This window comes from Taeniopygia guttata, chromosome Z, assembly GCF_048771995.1.
Source record: "Taeniopygia guttata chromosome Z, bTaeGut7.mat, whole genome shotgun sequence".
In the NCBI taxonomy this organism is placed as follows: Eukaryota; Metazoa; Chordata; class Aves; order Passeriformes; family Estrildidae; genus Taeniopygia; species Taeniopygia guttata.
Window position 1 is genome coordinate 26090594 of NC_133063.1, and position 11522 is coordinate 26102115.

At 40.5% G+C, this 11522-nt stretch overlaps 1 long non-coding RNA gene across 1 annotated transcript; it reads left to right on the plus strand.

Moving 5' to 3' along the window:
• Nucleotides 1–861: 861 nt before the first annotated feature.
• LOC115491150 (uncharacterized) lies at nt 862–9542 on the plus strand. Its single transcript, XR_003957114.4, has 3 exons — nt 862–1256; nt 8518–8667; nt 9183–9542. It is a non-coding gene; the product is annotated as an uncharacterized lncRNA (long non-coding RNA).
• Nucleotides 9543–11522: the final 1980 nt, after the last annotated feature.

The window sequence follows — 11522 nt, forward strand, 5'->3', positions numbered from 1 at the left end:
CTTAGGGTAAATTTTGCAGTCTTTTCTAGGAAAGATCCCTATCTTGTTCAGTAAGTTATTAGGGTAATTAGTCCTCTTTCAGCTATTACTGACAAGATTTCAGTAATATGTTTCAGATATATTTAAGCATATGACTAACTAAAAAACAATGAAAATGTAAGCATTTGTATTATTGTATTAAAAACTGTGCAACAGAGGAAAAATGCATAATGTTGCAATTAATCATTAGTATGACAGCATTTCAATGAATAAAGAGGGTATAAGGGACTCAAAAGACAAAAAAGAAAAAGGAAAACAAAAGAAAAGATAGCCTACCTATAGGTATTTTTGCATCTGTGGACCTGAAGTGAACAAAATAAACAAAATAACAGGGAAAACTAATTTTAGATATTCTTCTAGTCTTTTGCAGAAAATAGGAGCGAGGCAGGCTGAACCAAGACCTGCTCTGCTCTTCGTAGGCTTCCACCAGGCTTAACAGCTTTTTAGAGAAAACAACTCAGTCAGTGTGGGGAGCAAGAAGAAACCTGATGCATTTTGACTGTCTGTGTTTTATCATCTTTATGAAATTACAATAAAACTGAGCTCCCAGCACTGTGCAATATGGGAACAACTCCCACAGTCCCTTTACCCCATCACCAAACTGCTAACACTCAGCTGCTACATTTTCAGTGCTCAATATCATCTGTGACCCTCATAAATAATGAATAAATTATTAGGTAAACCTAATAATAATAAACCTCAGTGACTAATCATTGATCAGGTGATCCTTACCTAAGACGTATTTCCTGTTCATGTTACCCATGAATGCTCTATCAGATGTGACATCAGGTATGAAACATCTATCAGAGACAATAGCAGCACCAGTGTTTCTCTCTAAAACACTTAGCTATCTGCACCAGAAAAAACATGCAAAATTGTTTGTCATCTTCAGTGCTTTAAAGTAGTTCATGAAATCCTATTTAAAGCCAGACATGTGATATCCCTTTGGTTTGAGCACTATCAATAAGAAGGAGACATGCAGCTGTCTGGGAACCATGTGCTCCAGCATGCAGGACATAGCTGCATTTATCTGGCAGTGCAGCTTTAATGCATTCCAGCAGCTTCTAGCTGAGGGCAAAGCAGGCAGCATTAATCCATTGCAGTAGAGCTCCCACATGTCTTAAAATATACAGTAGCTGAATGTCAAGAATTACCTCTTTGTGAATAAACATGCACAGAATTTTGAAGATTAATGTGAAGGTTAATCTAAAGCACAGGTAGGTACATATATCTACATATATAAAGTCAGTATAAGAAAAAATATAAATGGTATACACTGCAAATAATTACTGCAAATACATGAATGCAAACTATCAGCCTTCATGATTTGACAAAACCAAAAAATAATGGTTATGCAGCTGTTATTTGCTACTTTAATCTGATCTGAGATAGTTAAAGTATTAAAAATTTAGCAATATTTATCAGAAAAACAATTAATTTATTTAAGTCTAGTTCTTAATTGTATTAATAGTCACCAGATGCTTTTAGTGCTCTAAGAAATGAACATATAATAACCATATCCGAGTTCTGTGTCATTCTCAATTTAATTAAGAATTAATTTGACTGTGCTCAGAGGAGGGTGGGGAAAGGGGAAGAAGACGTTTCCATGAATGATCTCATTTGTGCACCAGGACATCGCTTGAAATAGTCATAATGTCCATGACAAGTATATTATATTGATTTTTGGAAATCTTTTCTTTGGTGAAAGTATTTTAACACTTTGAAGATTCATCATCAGCATAGGCAAAATTTATCTATAGTTTGTCAGTGACACACAAGCAACATTTTAAATTTAAGGCTTAATTTTGTGATATGTGTGTTACCCTGTGAATTAATTTCTGTTGATTGACCCTGATGAACACAGAAAAAGTTATGAGATCAATAATATTTAGATACTTATCTGCCTACCACAATCTGTGCTGAATTTGAGAAGATGGTATTTTCCAAGACATTTTTTTTAACTGAGAAGAAAACTGTCAAAGAAGATAAACTATCTTTAAATCAGAAAATAGCTTCTTTCCTCTGTCTTATCAAACAACACCACATAGTCTAGAGAAGTGTGCTTTCTGAATTGCTAATAGGAAAATTTTTACGTCTTGGACTAAAAGTTATGACACTTGATTTGGATAAACATATTTAAATAACTTTGCCTCCTAGAAATAAAGCAAAGTATGTGGGAGTGAAATATTTAGTATTATTTTTGCCAGATGGGTGTGAAAATATTGGAAAAAATTAGAGAAATTCAGGTGCTACCCTAAAAAAAATTAAGCAGGAAAGTGTGAACATAAGTGTCATCAGAAGCTTAAATCCAGAATGTGAAGCCCAGAGGTGAATATCAGTAAGACACCTTAAAGGTCAATCAAAAATTTTGAAGAAAGTTAATCAATATTTCATTAATGTTGAATTAAAGACTACATTGTTATTGGTCGTTAACTGGGACAGGGCAACATGGAATGCCTGGCTCAGCATGTGACCCTGGTAACTAAAAATACTGCAGGACCATCTCCAAAGAGTTGGAGATTCTGAATGCGTGAATGACAACTCAAGGGCTACTGAAGAGTAAAACACAGAGGTCATTGTTTGATTACAAAATCAGGCTGTAAAACACTGCTCACACCAAGATACCTTGGAATGAGTCCTGGCATGTTCTCAGCTTTGTCCAGGAACTCTCAGATTCATTGACAGCTGGTAAACATCCAAAGAGAGCTGTGTCCTAAAGGGTTAACAGTATGACTAAATGGGGCCCAGCACTTGGGGCCCCTGGCCTCTCAGGTGTGGAGAGTCCACACTGATGAGTTCCCAGGTGTTATGTTGAAAGAAATATTTATTTAGCCATCTACCATTACTGTATTTCCTATGCTCCTATATTATAGTTCCTATATTTCTAAAAGGATGAAAAATGGCTTAGGTACAATATTGAATGTTTTTGTTTCTTCAGAAATAGAAAAATAAACATTACCTCTCCAGTTAACTCTCTAACTATTGTATTTTATCTGAGCTACAAACCAAGGCAGGGATGGGACACTGAATTCATAGAAAAATGCAGAGCAGTTCAAAGGTCTTGAAGAAATCATGTTTAAGCAATATAATACTACTTGATCAAATTATAAAGAAGGTAAATTCTCCCATAAGTATTTTTTAATTCAACTATGGCACAAAATAAATTATTATCTCTTCTTGTGTTTGTTCATGTGTTGATCTATAATACATAATGCATACATAATGCATTTTTTAAGAGTTGTCTGAATATTTATCTAGCATTTAGGTATGATAGCCAATTTGGAAAGTTAATGAATTCTTTTTATTGACTAAAATAAAAGATTCTTTATTTTTATTCCATTTACAACTTTCTGTTCAAAGAATGATCTCTCACTTAACATAAGAAAACTCATACCCTGCAGACCTGCATTATTTAGTACTCCCCATCTTTCAATGTATTGTTTAACTTTCAACAACATACCTGAGGACATAATCCAAAACAACAGTAGCCAAGCAAACTTCCTTTCCGTCTAAAACTCCAGAAAAATTATACTTGCTATTTGTGTTCTTTATTTTAAGAATAATGAATTGTGAAGGTTAGCTTCAGGTAATGAACCGGGTTTATTGCTATAAGCCTATAACAAAGCAAAACAAGAGATAAAAGAATAATACTTCATCTTTCATTCAGGAATATATTCTGCATGTACATCTCTCTTGCAGATGGTAAGTAAATTCAAACAAAAGTTAAAGAATACGCCTAAATATAAAAAAAATTCCAAGCCAGTGCAACTTGATAATCATTATCAATTACTGCTATTGATAATGGAAAACAAGAGCTAAGGTGAAAAAACTCTGAATGTATGTTAAACAGAAGAATAATGCTTAGTACCTGTGCTTAAATATCTGTAATCACAGTAATGAAAATAATTACTTTCGACATAAAACTTTGCTTGCAGTACAAACTAATCCATATAGTTGCCCCAAACATATATACACACGTGTTCATTTTTCAAAACTGTGCTTTCTTTAAGTAAGTAAATCTGTAAGTGATTTAAAAATACAGGGACATGAGTTACAAGAAAATTTGAATTCAAATCAGTAAATAACTCACAGACTTGAAGTTCCATCATTGATTTTCAGGCCTATAGAGTACAAAACCCATAAATATAAGTACTTATATACCGTCAGGAAAAAGAACCAAATTACATCACAAACTGCTGTTATCAGTTTAGCAACAAAAAACAGGCATTTGCTGAAACTAATATTGCTTGTTTTTTCAGAATTTTATTTTAAAGGCATGAATAACTAAGATACAGAGAAATGTGGTTTTCACTCAAATTAATATTGAACAAATTACACTCAATTTGATATTTTTAGATACATTTATAAACTTTTCTTATTTTTAAAACCTTATACTTGCAGTAGACTTAGAAGGGACTCTGGGAACTTTCAGAATTTTTCTTCCTGTTCTTCTTCTTCTTTGACTGATTTTCTCTCTCTTACCTACTGATCATATACCTTAATTTATCCAGGGAAAAAAATCCCTACATTTTTGCTCAATACAATATAAACAGCATTGCAAATACTTCACACCTTAAAGGCAGATAATTTATTTCAGTGTTTTTCCTGAGATTGAAAACAATGGTGCAATGAAAAACTCTAAAATCCCTAGCGACGAATGAAAAATCAAAAGCACATCAGATTCTTCTGCACATTCAGAAATCATTCATGTGTAACAAAATAAACATTATTACTCCTCTCTAGAATTGCTATATCATTATATTTTCTAAGTGTAAGTTGAGGGATTAAGCAACTGAATACAGGCATGTTGATTTTAATGTCATGTTTACCCTCTGCAGAGTAGAAAATACAGAAAATTCTCTTTTGAGCAATCACTACATCATGCAGTAAAGCTTTTTCATAGTTTCTGACCATTTATAATAAAATAAATATATTGGTGAGCAGTGGAAAGCCTCAGCATTAAAACCTCTCATAGTTCACTGGATTCAATTATTTGGTCCCACTAACCATAAGGACTTTTTTCCCCACTCTTTTTGCCCACAAAATCAGGATTTCAGAAGGTAAGTCACATTTTTTTATACAAATACATAAATATGTACTAATGTATATATGTTGTTTTTAAGACTCCAAATAACATATAAATGGGGACCCATTCTTGCTGTCCTTCTTTGCCTTCTTTTGTCTTTTTTACTGTGTTGTGATTGACCTGACATTTTGCATTGAAAATGTAGATTAAAATCTTCAAGACCAGTATCAAGTTAGTGAATCTCAAAAAGACTTCAAAGCATGTGAGATTTATAGGGAAAAATATTTTATTAGAAAAAACAATATAACCAGAAGAAAGTAGAGGCTTTTAGGCATACAAGCCCTTTCCAAGTCTGAAACAGAAGCATTCCAATAATTTTTGCTACAGTGGCTGCTGCTGTTGCTACACAAAAGACTACTACTGCTTCTTGGAAAGTGTTCACTGCACTATATATAATGTTTTAAAATATTATGTCTGAGATCATGGCTATATTACAAAGCAGAGCTTGTATTTCTTTGGGTTTGTTAATAAGAAAAGTCAATTTTCACTGAATAATCAGCTCTGTTTCATTAAGCAGGCCCTTGGTTATTATGCATTAAATTTTTTTTTTACTGGGAGTGTGAAGACAGAACATTAGTCATTTTATACATGGGAAGCATAGCTATCAAATCAAAGCTATTGGATATTTATATTATGATAGCTTTTATGTGCTCAAGTCAGAATTGTTGTCACGCTGAGCCAGCTACCAGCCAAACAGAGCACCCTGCTCTCCTAAGATTAGAAATGTAACAGTAAGTAGATATTCTGAAACAGCATAGGGTCCAGGGTCCAGGTTTCTGTAATCGTATAGGAATGGATTCCTTCCTGTACCAGCATTTTCCTTGCTTCTGGTATCCTGAAGAAAACCCAAAGCCTGCTGAAGCAAGAACGTTGGTTGGCTTTATTCTATTCTGCTTATTGAACTGTTTAGGTTGAAAATGGAAAATTCTGGATACAGCTTTTCTGGAAGACTCAAGTATGTCACTTTGCCACAATTAAACATTTGTTAGTACCAGAAGAACTGATCATTACAAGGAATGCTGTGTGCCCTCTGCCTTTGGAACTGGCTGGAATAGACCTAGAAGTGTTTTACGAATGATTGAAAGCCATTGCTATCAGGAGCGTGGTGACCCAGATAGAGCTCTCCAAGAAGCAGCAGCTGCACAGGACTGTGGCTGCAGGGAGTGCTCAAGCCTGGCATTAGCTTTGGAAGACAATGGAAAAGACACCTCTGTGTGATATGAACAGTGGATAACCCGCTCTGCCCAATGGCAGAGCTTGAAGTGGAGGTGGAGAGACTGAGAAGTGTCAGGAAGTGAAAAAATAGCAGTAAGGTCTCTTCCACCCTGGGAGAAATGCAGTAGATGAAAGCTCAGCGTGGATCAGAGGAGCCTCTTGAGATCAGACTGAAGGAGGAGACCTGAAAGAAGGTGGCAAATGGGGCCAGGTCCCCTCTCATAGAGGTCAAAGGATCCCTTCACAGTCTACCTTGCCTTCCCAAGAGCCCTTAGAAAGTAGGTATGAGGGCCTGGAACTTGGCAGATAACAGTGGAGAAGAAGGTCCATCTGAGGGGTCTCCCAGATTAGCATTGGCAGCTAGATGAATCATTACTACAGGTAGCAGGAAAAGAAGGCTGTAGTGGGTGATTCCCTACTGAGGGGAACTGAGGACCCTCTGTGCTGAACAAACCCAGCCCACACGGAAGTCTGCTACCTCCCTTGGGTAAGGGATACTACCATAAGACTCTCTGGACTAATCCAGTCCACTGATTACTACCCACTGGTGGTTGTGCAGGTTACCAGCGATAACACTGATGAGAGAAATGTCAGGATAAAAATAACCCCAGGCCACAACAACCCCTGCAGCATTACAGGCTGGGGCAGAGAGGCTGGAAAGCTGCCTGGTGGAAAAAGGACATGTGGGTACTGGTCAGTGGTGTCTGAACATAAGCCAACTGTGCCCACATGGTCAAGAAGGCCAAGGGCATCCTGGGCTGTGCCCGCAGCAGTGGGGCAGCGGGATCAAGGAAAATTCTTCCCCTGAACTGAATGCCAGTGTGGCCACACCTTGAATCCCGCATCCAATTCTGGGCCCTTAAACTCTGGAAGGATGCTTATGCTGGAGAGATTTCAGAGAAAGAGACAAAACTGAGGAAGGGTCTGGAGCACAAGCCTGTTGAGCTACAGCTGAGGGAGAAAAGAAAGGTCAGGGTGAACTTATTGTTCTCCACAACTATATGGAAGATTATAGCCAAGTGAGGGTTGATCTGTTCTCCCACGGATCTAGAGAGAGGATAGGGGGACACTATCTCAGACTGGACCAGGTGAGGTGCAGGTCACACATTAAGAGAAATGTCTTCCTGGAAAGGTGATTATACATTGGAATGGGCTGCCCAGAGAGGTGGTGAAGTCACTGAGCCCAGAGGTGGTTACGGCAAGACTGGATGTGGCACTCAATGCTCTGGTCTAGTCGACATGGTGGCATTCAATCATCGCATGGACTTAATGACCTCAGAGGTTGTTTCCAACCTAATGGATTCTATGATTCTAATAAAGAATTATAAGTTTATGTTCTGAACTGTTCAGAACAGCATCACTTCTCATTAGTTTTATATATGTCCTTAATTATTCTGGTAATAAATTTAGAAGTACCATTCCAACACTTCAAAGTAGCTAACAGCAATAAACTAGTTGCCATGAAAGAGATCATGGCATGATTTATTTGTTATGCATAACTGTCTGGGAAAACATAAATGAAATTAATAAGTGATCCTTCTGTTGAAAATTACAATTCGTGCAGTTATGGGGTGTATCCTCTCTTCCTCCTTTAGACTACTTAAACTGTGATAATTAAGTTAGTGGGAAATTGTGACAGAATCATGCTGATCAACTTAGCAAAGTTTGGAAAATACGAAGCAGCTGGTTTTTTTTCCTTTTACCATTAGCATGAGCACTACTGACATGGTGTTTGAAGTGTGCAGCCCTTTTCTCTATTTACTGAGAGTTTCTGCTCTTGCAATGTTGCCAAACAGTTGCAAAGACCAATACATTGGATATTTACTGCAAATGAGTACCTGATCTGTAGGGACATCTCCATTTATTACGCTAGTTCCATCAAAACCCAGCCTCTCAGTCCACTGAGATCTACTCTTCTAACAGCTAGCAGCTAACAGCTTGGTCTCTGCTATGCCTCTTCAGATCTTTTTGGGTAGTATTTTGCTGTAGACAACATGGATTAGAAAAATAATAATTTGAAAAAAATTAATCAGAGAAAAAACATTTCTGGTTTACTTTTGTAAAGTTGAAAATGCCAAGAAAATTTGTATATTAATAAATTCTTTTTAAAAAAGTAGTTTTGGGTTTTTTTAAATGCAATGGCTTTTTATACTCCTAGATGTTTCTTTGATTTGCAGATCTCTTCCAAGAACTCACTCTGTGAAACAAACCACAAAGGTGTTAGAAGTCCTGTGAACAAGTAGAGAATCTGAAAGGATGGAAGACATTTCAGAGGTCCATTAGAGCCTGCCCACCTTCTGAAGAGGGAAACTGGTTAAATCTGTGATGTGTGTTTCTTGAAGCTTTATTTTCAATTTCTAAGGGGATTCATAAGAGAAAAATTAGACATTCACCTTAGTGAACAACAACAACAAAAATTTTGCAGTCATTTTTTTGTTTCTAGTGTAATGACACCTAGATGTGAGAATCAGACTGGGATCCTTTGTAGTTGCTGAGCACATGCATCACTAAAGCAAATGTTACAGCTGTGAAGCACTTAATGTCTCAGCAAAAGTAATGATAGTGCTATAAACAAAACAGCCTGGCTGGGACATTTGGCTTGGGCTAAGTACTGACATTAAAATGTTAATTAGCTAATTGCTCCTGGGAATCACCTACAACCCCACCCACACTAGGACTGGGATGCAAAATAATCCAGTAGAATCATGGGAGGGGGTTTTGGGGATGAAAACACCCCTAAATGGAAGGCTGGGCACAGTGGAGGTGTCTGGATGGATGTGCTGGTTGGGGAAAAGGGAACCCCATCCCTAGTCTGTGTCCGACCTGTCACCATAACCTACAGAGTACCAGACTGGACTGGGCTGTGGGAAGCAGGCACAAAGGAACACATACTTCCTGGCATTACCAGGAGGGAAGGAGAGGGATAGCTGCTGCTGGATTTTAGCAGCAGGCTCTGCACATCCCCTCACCCTTTGGCTACCAGTGTGCCAGGAGGAAAGGAGAGAGGACGGTCTGCTGGGACTTCAGATACAGACTGCACACCTCTTCACCTCCAGCTACCAGTGTGCCACGGAGACTGCAGGGACAGACTCTGCACGCCTTCTCACCCTTCGGCTACCAGAAAAGCTACAACAGCGGGGGCGAGCTCCTTTTGAGCCCCCTGCCGAGCTGACTTTTCAATAAAGAGCTGAACATTAATAAAGGCGTAGACTGTGTTCATTTCAATTTAGGGGCTCGTCCGGGATAGCCACACCTGAAAAGGAACCCTGGACAGCTGGACAGCTCGACCACCTGCTTTGAGGGACCTTCGGGATTTTCTGGCTACCGGACCCTAAGATCAGCGTGAGACGAGCCATGTGGAGGAGCAACGCGAACGAGCCATGCAGAGGAGCAATGCGGAGGGACGACGGATTGGTGAGAAAAACTGGGAGGCGAGCGAGTGAGTGAATGAGTGAGACGGGGGCCGGCAGCTCAGACCCCTGAAGTGAAAGGGACCCGCCAGTACCGCGTTTCCAGACTCCTGGGAAGGGGCCAGCTGGGAACGGGGGGAAGCGAGTAGAACAGAGGAGTGACTGAGGCATCTCCTTAGAGATAAAGGCCCTCCTCTGGGCATGTGGAGATTCTCTAGGGATAAAGTAAGTCCCTGGCAATCAGGGCAAGGGAGTTGTCCACAGCAGGGCAGGTGGGATGTCCCTGGCAGGTGGGGAAGGATGTCTTGGCAGGCAGAGGTGTGTCCTGACAGGCACAGGGCATGTCCTAACAGGCAGGAAGGCATGTCCTGGCAGGCAGAGGGCATGTCCTGGCAGGAAGGGGACATGTTCTGGTAGGCAGGGGGGTGTCCTGACAGGCAAGGGGCATGTCCTAGCAGGCAGGGCCATGTCCTGGGAAGAAGAGGGCATGTCCCAGCAGGCAGTGGCAAGCAGGGGGCATGTCCTGGGAGCCAAAGGGCATGTCCTAACAGGCAGGGGGCAGGTCCTCGCAGGCAGGGGGCATGTCCTAACAGGCAGGAGGCAGGTCCTGACAGGAAGGGGACATGTTCGGGTAGGCAAGGAGCATTTCCTAACAGGCAGGAGGCAGGTCCTGGCAGGCAGGGGGCTTGTCCTGGCAGGCAGGGAGCATGTCCTGGCAGGCAGGGGGCATGTCCTGGCAGGTAGGGCATGTCCTAACAGGCAGGCAACAGGTCTTGGCAAGGTCTTGGCAAGAAGGGGGCGTGTCCTGGCAGACAGGGGCATGTCCTGGCAGATAGGGCATAGGTCCTGGCAAGAAGGGGGCATGTCCTGGCAGGCAGGGGGCAGGTCCTGACAGGCAGGATCATGTCCTGGCAGGCAGGGCCAGGTCCTGGCAGGCAGGGGGCAGGTCCTGGCAGGCAGGGGGCAGGTCCTGGCAGGCAGGGTACATGTTCTAGCAGGAAGGAGGCAGGTCCTGGCAGGCAGAGTAAGTAAGCAAGTCCAGAAGCGAGTAGAAAGGCAAGCAGGCTAAGCCTAGTGGGAGACATAGGTGAGGGACTTGGCCGGAGTTCGAGTGTAAGGCTCGGCAGGACGTTCGACCTTACCGCTGCAGAGAGACCAAGATTCCTAAGCTTAGTGAGGAGGTTGGGAAAAAGGCCAAGTAAGAACTGGGGCGAGACCTACCTAGGGTCCAAGCCTAGAAAGTCCATCAAGAAGTCCAGAAAGAACAGGAAAACAAAAGACAATATATGTGAGTATGATTAGTGGTTATCCTGGGCAAGAGACAGAGATAAATGCCAAGAGTGGGAGGTTAACTAGAAGAGATTAAGTTCAGTCAAGAGATTTAAAATACTAAGTTGTGGGAAGGAGCCAGATGAACTGTGGTTGCATATCTGTATATTCCATTTTAGAGGGGGCACCATTTAAGGTATATTTTTTTTCTTTTCTTTTTGAGGCCTGGAAATGGGAACAGGTTATAGCAAAGGAGCGGATCCTTCAAAAGAGAAAGCAAAGAGAATTCCCCCTAACAGGCCCTTAGGGCAATTGTTAGACCAATGGGATTCTTGGGATACCAGAAAGGGTCTAGACAAGAGTACAGAAGTATGGCCAAAGTTAAAATTACAGGGAGAGTGGCCATAGTATGGAACCCAAGATCAGTAGATATATAATCATCTAAACCAACACCTGGAAGCCCTAAGATTATATTTGAAGAAAGAAGAAGAAATATCCAAAAC